The sequence below is a fragment of the Priapulus caudatus genome, unplaced genomic scaffold (genome assembly GCF_000485595.1).
Source record: "Priapulus caudatus unplaced genomic scaffold, Priapulus_caudatus-5.0.1 Scaffold2880, whole genome shotgun sequence".
NCBI lineage: Eukaryota > Metazoa > Priapulida > Priapulimorpha > Priapulimorphida > Priapulidae > Priapulus > Priapulus caudatus.
This window is the reverse complement of record NW_014579941.1, coordinates 12,693-20,419: the sequence shown is the minus strand read 5'-3', so window position 1 is coordinate 20,419 and position 7,727 is coordinate 12,693.

Below are 7,727 nucleotides of genomic sequence, written 5' to 3'. Positions count from 1 at the left end.
GGGGGTAGGCTAGCCACCCATTTTAGTCTGACTGACTGACTCTCTCTCTCTCTCTCTCTCCCTTCTCCGTCTCGGGTCTCTGCTCTCTCTCTCGTCTCTCTCTCTATCTTCTTCTTCGCCCTCTCTCTCTCTCTCTCTCTCTCTCTCTCTCGCCCTCTCTTCTCTCCCCGCTCTCTCTTCTAGCCAATAAAAAATATGTTTGGTGAAATGATGCGCGGAGCCCTGTTGTTACGCCAACTGCGTATCTGCCTGTATGGTAGCCCTACGCGCTCGTGGCCGTAGATAACACCACATGTTCCGTTATAGGTGTTTGTATATAGTGCAGCGGAGTGTACTAATCAGGGCGATTGCGGGCCCTATGTCTCACTACACTGCCGTGTATATATTCTGATGGCGTCAAGCCTAAGGCGCGTTTCGCACTTTTCGGTTTGTTGTTGGGGTGCTCTTTTTGCCAGGCGCTAGTGACTGCCATGCTTCAGGAGTGTACGGAGTGCGTGTGAGGTGCGTACGGGCCTATATGTACCCTCACATAGATACCACACTCCCATTAAATACTGCAGCCTGCTGTTAAAATAATAACCACACATTAAATTGTGGAAATTGGCTTAAAATATCATTAGCCTTTAAACACCCAGTCGTCATAAAAGTTGAAGGCAGGTATAGTTATTATGTACTATCATGTAATAGAGCAAGCTGCAAGTATCATCTTGAATCGGAATTGATCAGCTTGCAAGCCATTTAGCGCGGGCCTTGAAAATGGGGGCCGCCGTAGCATCGTGCTACTTCTTTGCCCTAGTTAGTTAATCCGGCAGCTGAGCATAGCGTGGGAACCAGCGGCGTACCGTACAATTGCTGCAGACGCAAAGTGAAGATTATATAGGATGGCTGGCTGAGAATAGATCGCGATTTTACCAAGCATGACGGCAGCTGTCGGCGCGGGCCTTCGGCTTCCACTTTGAACGTACTAAGAACCGGCGAAGAAAATTCGCTTTGGCAGTCAAGGACGCGACCCGGCGCACTGATGCGCCATATTCCCTGTTCTATTTAATATGGCATAGGCGGGGAAACACAGGGCGTGATGCCTGGCCCAAGGGCCAAAGTGATTATTTTACAGTCGATTCTTCACCTAGAGCGCGACAGCGTGCTGTCGGCCCACAGGGCTCCACTTTAAACGTAGTGAAGAAACGGCCGACGCCGCACAATTCTCTGCGCCCAGTTGAACAGGCGCGCCGACTGGTCAGAGCCACTTTTTCCATGTACAATAGCATTAGCCGGGGCAACACCCACAGGCGCGTTATCTTCTGCTAGCAAAGCTGAATATGTATAGCATAGGATTTTACCAGGAGCACACGTATTCTGCTCGGCCCGCCGCACACTTTTGCAACGCATAAGAAACGTTTCCGAAGAAAAATCTCGTCGGCAGTCAACGCGGCTTGACCGACGTACGCAGCGCCTATTTACCGTGTACATTAGCATAACTGGGAAACCCACGGCGTGATCCTTGGCGAGCAACAGCCTGAAAAATTATAGATGGGATTTTAGTCAAAGCACACCGTTCTGTCGTGCCGCCGTACCACTTTTGAACGTATTAAGAACGGTCCCGCCAACGAAAATTATCTTTGGCCAGTTCAATTTGGTGACCTCTGCTCGAGCGCCCCTTCCCTCATATCCTGCTCACACTACATACTCCTAGGCACTACCTAGTGAGCGGCGACAACCCCAGGGCACCTGGCCCGCTTGTATGACTGCGAGCTAAGCGGAGAATAACATTAGATCGGATTTTACCCAAGCCACGTGCCCTTTCGGCCCGGCGCTCGGCCATCCACGCTTGAACGATATAAGATCCGCACCGCATAGAAGAATTCTCATTGGCAGTCAACGGTGACCGACGCACGATCGGCCATAGCTTCCTGTGAACATTAATATAGCATAGCTGGGGCATTACAGGGCGTGATGCTGCGCAAGCACAAGCCGAATATACACTCGAATTTTACCAAGCACACGTGCTCTGTCAGCTCGCATCACGGGCTCCACTCTTGAAACGTATAGAAACGCCGGAGCAAACATTGCGTTTTGGCAGGTCAAACGGCCGGCGAAGTCGGGGGCCTTTTTTAACTGTGACAATTAGCACAGCGCGGGAACCAAATGCCAGGGCGTGATTTGCTGGCGAGCAAAGTGAAAGAAATAATAATTTTGGATGCTTCCCAAGGCACACCTGTTTGTCGCGCGCGCCGACTCCACTTTGAACGTATAGAACAGGCCCGAGATAGCAACATTTTCTGCGCAAGTCAACAGCTTGCCGATCACACGAGCGCACATCTATATATACATGAGAATAATTATGTGCCATAGCGGCGCAGAACCAGCGCGGCGTGAATGCCTCGCCGAGCAAAGATAATATTAGAACGATCGGCATTTTACCAAGCAAGCACGCGCGCGCCTGTCGGGCCCGGCCTGGCTCCACTCTGAGAGCGTATAAGAACGCGGCCGAAAAAAAAATTCGTTCTTGACAGTCAACGCGAGTGACCGACTACGAGCCGCCGTTTTAGCGTGCTACATTCCAGCCCATAACGGGGCGAACCCCAGGTGTGATGCTGTGCAGCAACAGATTTATATTTATGACGATCGAGTATGTTTACCAAGCCGAGGTGCCTTGTCAGCCCGCCATGGCCTCACGGTTAACGTATTAGACACGTGGCACCGATAGAAAATCTCTCCTTGGCAGTCAGGCGTGAACGACGTACGAGGCCTTTTTACATGTACATTAGCCATAGCGGGGAACACAGGCGTGCATGCTGCGCAGCGCCAAGAGAATATTATAGCTGGATTTTTACAAAGCAACGTTGCTGTCGTCCCCGCCTTGGGTCCGGTTTGAACATATCAAGAACTGGCCCCCACGAGAAAATTCCTCCTCCGCAGTCAATTACCGGTGGCCGACACATGAGCGCCACTTCCGCTGTACACCATTAATATGGGGCATATGCGGTAGAAACCCAGGGCGTGATGCTGCGAGCAAAGTGAATATTATACGATAAGATTTTATCAAGCGCACACATGCTGTCGCGCCCGCCTGGACTCCACTTTACGAAGCGTTAAGAAGACGGTGTCCGAAAATTTTTTTATTTGGAAGTCAGCCGCCGTGCACCTACGCACGAGGCCATTCAAACCTGCGCTACAAGTAATATAGGCATAAGCGGGGAACCCAGCGGCGGCGATGCTACCGAGAAAAGTGAAATACCCAATGCATTGGATTTTACCAAGCACACTTGCTAGTTCGGCCACCCGCGCTCCACTTGAACGCTATTTAGAACTGGCCGAAGACTTTACTCTTTGCCAGTCAACGGCGCGGCAAGCCGTGGCGGCGCGCGAAGTCGGAGCGTCATATTTTCAATTTACATTAGTGCCGTTGTTCGAACCTATTGTAACTAGGCCATCCTTGCAGCAATGCGTTCGGATTTTATGGAACAAGTATTGCAGCAATGCGATTGTTCGCATTTGTACTGCAGACTTCCTCTGCAGCTATTGTTCGGGTGTTTATGGAGGTTGCAGCAGCGTTTTCGACATTTGACTAGCCAATTCCATTGCAGCAAATTAATGATGTTCAGGCTGTTAGTCCGGACATGTCTGAAAAATCTAATAATTAAAATTCTTCATTTACATGGCGCCGTTATATACATTGGTACACAAATAGCTTTTACAGCCGGGGTAATTAACAATATAACAGGCAAAGCGATTCACTACTGCAGATACTATTTGACGCCAATTAGTACTACGGATATGAATTTCTTTCATTGTAATTACAGTTGCGGATTATTAGTAATAGCGGACGCGTATTATTCATTAAATCCTGATAAGAAATGCGTGAAGCCAGCATGTGAGTGCGCTTACCCGCTTCCCTGTGGACGCCACCAGAGGAAACGAGCAGTTGTACCTCGCCAAAAGATCCACTCTCTTTCATTTCGTTGTGCGGGAATGAGGACGCCTGAAAATATCATCATATGTAAATGTAGAAGTAAGCGTCTGAATAGCGTTAGAAGTGTATATATATAAGACTACATTCTATATTATGCGTATTATGTGTTCATAGTATCTCTATGCATTACTAGTTTGTCGGTACTATTATCGGCACTCCGGATCAGGTACCCGTAGCTTCGGACAATACCTGGGCGTGTGTCTGTACGTTTTGTGCCGATTGCGCCCTAAGCATAGCGTGCTCGCCGTGGGAGTCCCTGTGAGGGACGCCGCGTGTTCATTACGTTCGCTTCGTTTCGATGTCGTTCGATTGTTGTGTTCGTTGCGTTTGTTTTGTTCGCTTGGGCTCGACGCCGTCGCAGCTTGGCTGTGCTGAGCGTGGCTTGGTTCGTGTGCGATGGAGCGCGCGTGCTGTGTAGATAGTACATGTGCTGTAGTTAGTGTGGTGTATGTCTGTTGTGTGGGGTGTTGAGTGTGCGAGGGCGATGCCGTGTGGCGGTTGTGTGGTATAGTGTGATGTGTTGCTGTGTGTGTGTGTTGTGTGTGGGCGCCCCGTGTCCGTGTGCATTGTGTGTGTGTGTTGTGTGTGTGGTGCAACTCTGTTGGACTAACTATATTTTTACATCAGATGCATAGGTTAAATTATAATTGAGTGGCAAAGCAGGTTACAACCCTTTTGCAGCTTTTTCACAATTCCAAGGAAGAGTTTTGCTGTCACCCTCATCCCAGCGGTGGTCACCCTCATCCCAGCGGTGGTCACCCCTACACGTACATTGAATATTGAACGCGACTTAAACAATACCGTGATGTGATGTGATGTGCAATGAGTGATGAGTGTGTTTGAGCACACACACGCGCCCACACGCACCCGCACGTGCACGCATACGGTCGCTCGCACGCACGCACGCACGCACGCACGCACGCACGCACGCACGCACGCACGCACGCACACAGAGAGGGGGAGAGAAAAAGAGAGAGTTTAAGAATGTGCGTTAGTTCAACATGCCTTGATAATAAAACGAAAATTACATGATTAGTTATAGTGATCTTTAGTGATTACTGATCACATCTTGTTGCTCATGAAGAGAATAGTTCTACAAAAAAGATCATTGTCGTAGTCAGAATGAAGGCTGTACATTTACTCAAAAGTGCCTCAAGAACCATCTCCTGCGATCTACATTTTCAAAGTTTTCAAAATTCTCCCAGTCCCCCGCCTGTGTGCGTACACATCCATGTCGCCCTAGCTACGCCCCTGATGGCTGAACAGTTAAAACACGCTTCAGTCCCTCAGTCAGCTTGCTGGTCTGTCACGATCCGATAGATTTCAACAACCGTGGACTTTTGGTTACCAACTGCAGTGGAGAACGCTCATTTTCACAACTGAAAAGGAATAAAAATTAATGAACTCCATGGGGATCACCATCAAGGAGTATCATGTGTCGAAACAGATTGAACAATCTCACTCTAATGAGCATTGAACATGAACATCTGCCTGAAATATAGGTACACTAGCTGGACTACCCGGCGATGCCCGGGATAAAGGAGAAAAGAGCTCGAATTTAGTCTGCCATCCCGGCTGTACTGATCTTATTCGGATTTTATAAATCTGTCCCAAGAATTTCACTTCTGTTCAGTTCTGCAGCGCTTCTTGGTACACAACATTCTTGGTCTTGCCATCTTGAGAGAGGATGTAGAGGTTGTCTGGGTTACCCACCCTGGAGCACCCCACATAGAGCTGGCCATGGGAAAACACTGGCTCACTGAGGTTGAGTCCAACCACCTTGAGGGACTGGCCCTGGGCCTTGTTGATGGACATGGCAAAGCTCAGCTTGACTGGAAATTGCAGCCTTTTTAACTCAAATGGCAGGTCTGATGGGATGGGTGGGATCCTTGGGATGAATGCATTTTCGCCCTTGCCCTTGCCTGTCATGATTTTGGCTTCGATGACTCTGGGCATGAGCTGCTTCACTGTGAGCCTTGTGCCGTTGCAGAGCTTGGGAGCATCCAGATTGCGCATTAGCAATATGGGCGCGCCGACCTTGAGCACCAAGTTGTGTGGTGGCAGACCTGAGGGCGCCAGGCTGTTGAGAAACTCGGTCGGATAGTGCACCACCTGGTCAGGATCAGGAACTGTGTCCATCGACTTGTAGCTCGTTGGGTCGCCAGGCAGTTGCTCCAGCAGCTTGGCGTTGATGTCATCCACGGCCAAATTCTTGGGAGCAAGGATGGCTTGCTCGCTCAGCCAGTCTTGGTCATGAGCTGGGTGATGTCCGCCGCTGCTTTGCCGAATGGCAGCTTGACTTGGCCATCAGCTGTGGTGGTGAGTCTGCCATTGCCAACATCCAGCAGTTGCTGAGAGAAGCGGCCAGCTTCTTCATCGCCGCTGAGCTGCACCCTCATGTTGGTCTTCAGGCTGTGGCGGTTTACCTTGCTCCAGAAGTAGGACGACTTGATGCAGGCATTGACAGCATCTGCTCTTGTTCCTTTGGCGATGACTGGCAAGGTTTGGCGAAAGTCGCCTGAGAGCAAGACATTTACACCTCCCATGACGTTTGTGTTGTGCCGAAGGTCTTGTAGGGTCTTGTCGAGTGCTTCAAAGGCGCCTTTGTGGCTGATGGTTGCCTCGTCCCAGATGATGAGCTTGCACTCTTGTCAAATTTTCAGCCAAAACGTGGCCAAAAATCATATTTACCTACAAATGGACAAAATTTATGTCGTAGGAGATTTCCCGCATGATCAACAATTAAATTTGTGCATGCTAAAATCTAGAAAATGTAACTTGTAGTTTTGTTACTTTTGACATTTGAAATTGATACCTAAATGTAAGTAATACTATTAATATTACTGAAATGTCAGACATATTTGTCGTATTATAATCTGGCTGTGTATAACAAAAGAAAAAAATTAATTAGGGGCCTATATTAATTTACTGTGCAAGTAAAAAATTCATGTTTTAATATTTGTGTATTTTTTTTAACTTAGGGTCCCTTTATAACATATGAAATTATGATACATGCCCCGCACTAGCTTAATCCGGCCCTGTGTTTTGTTATTATTAGTTTCATAGATATCATATAACCATGTTGTTATATGATATCTATGATTAGTTTCCTATCAATAGACCCGGTATAGGCACTGTATAGCTCTAGAACTATAGCCCTTTGCTCCGCCACAGTCGTGCGACTGCGAAGGGCTATAGTTCTAGAGCTAGGCACTGTACTGCAGTACGCGTGTGTGTGTGTGTGTGGGGGGGGTGTATGTGTGCGTGCGTGCGTGCGTGCGCGCGCGTGTATGTGAGTGACGAGTCACTACCAGCCTACATGATTATGTATTCATACTGGCTGGCCTGTTCTCTTTTGGAACAGACTGGAGTTGCTTCGCATGGAAAACTTCTGAACTCTCATGCTCCAGCTGAGAAGCTGACTGCTGAACTAGAAAGCAGTGGAGTGAGGTATGTATAGTGTTACAACTTAGTGAAGCAGTTGAAGGTAATTAAATAACCTATACTGCCTATAGCTGTAATAAACTGTCCTTTTAGTTCTATATTTCACAGTCGCAGATTATTTATGCAGAAATCTTTATGACTATGATTAACAGATGATATAAGAGAGAGAGAGAGAGAGAGAGAGAGAGAGAGAGAGAGAGAGAGCGAGAGAGAGAACCAGGAAGATGGCGATCGTGCTTCGCGTCACCGTTGGACTGCATTTTTTTTGAAAAAAAAAAAAAGGGGGGGGGGAATTTTTCCATTCTTGGTT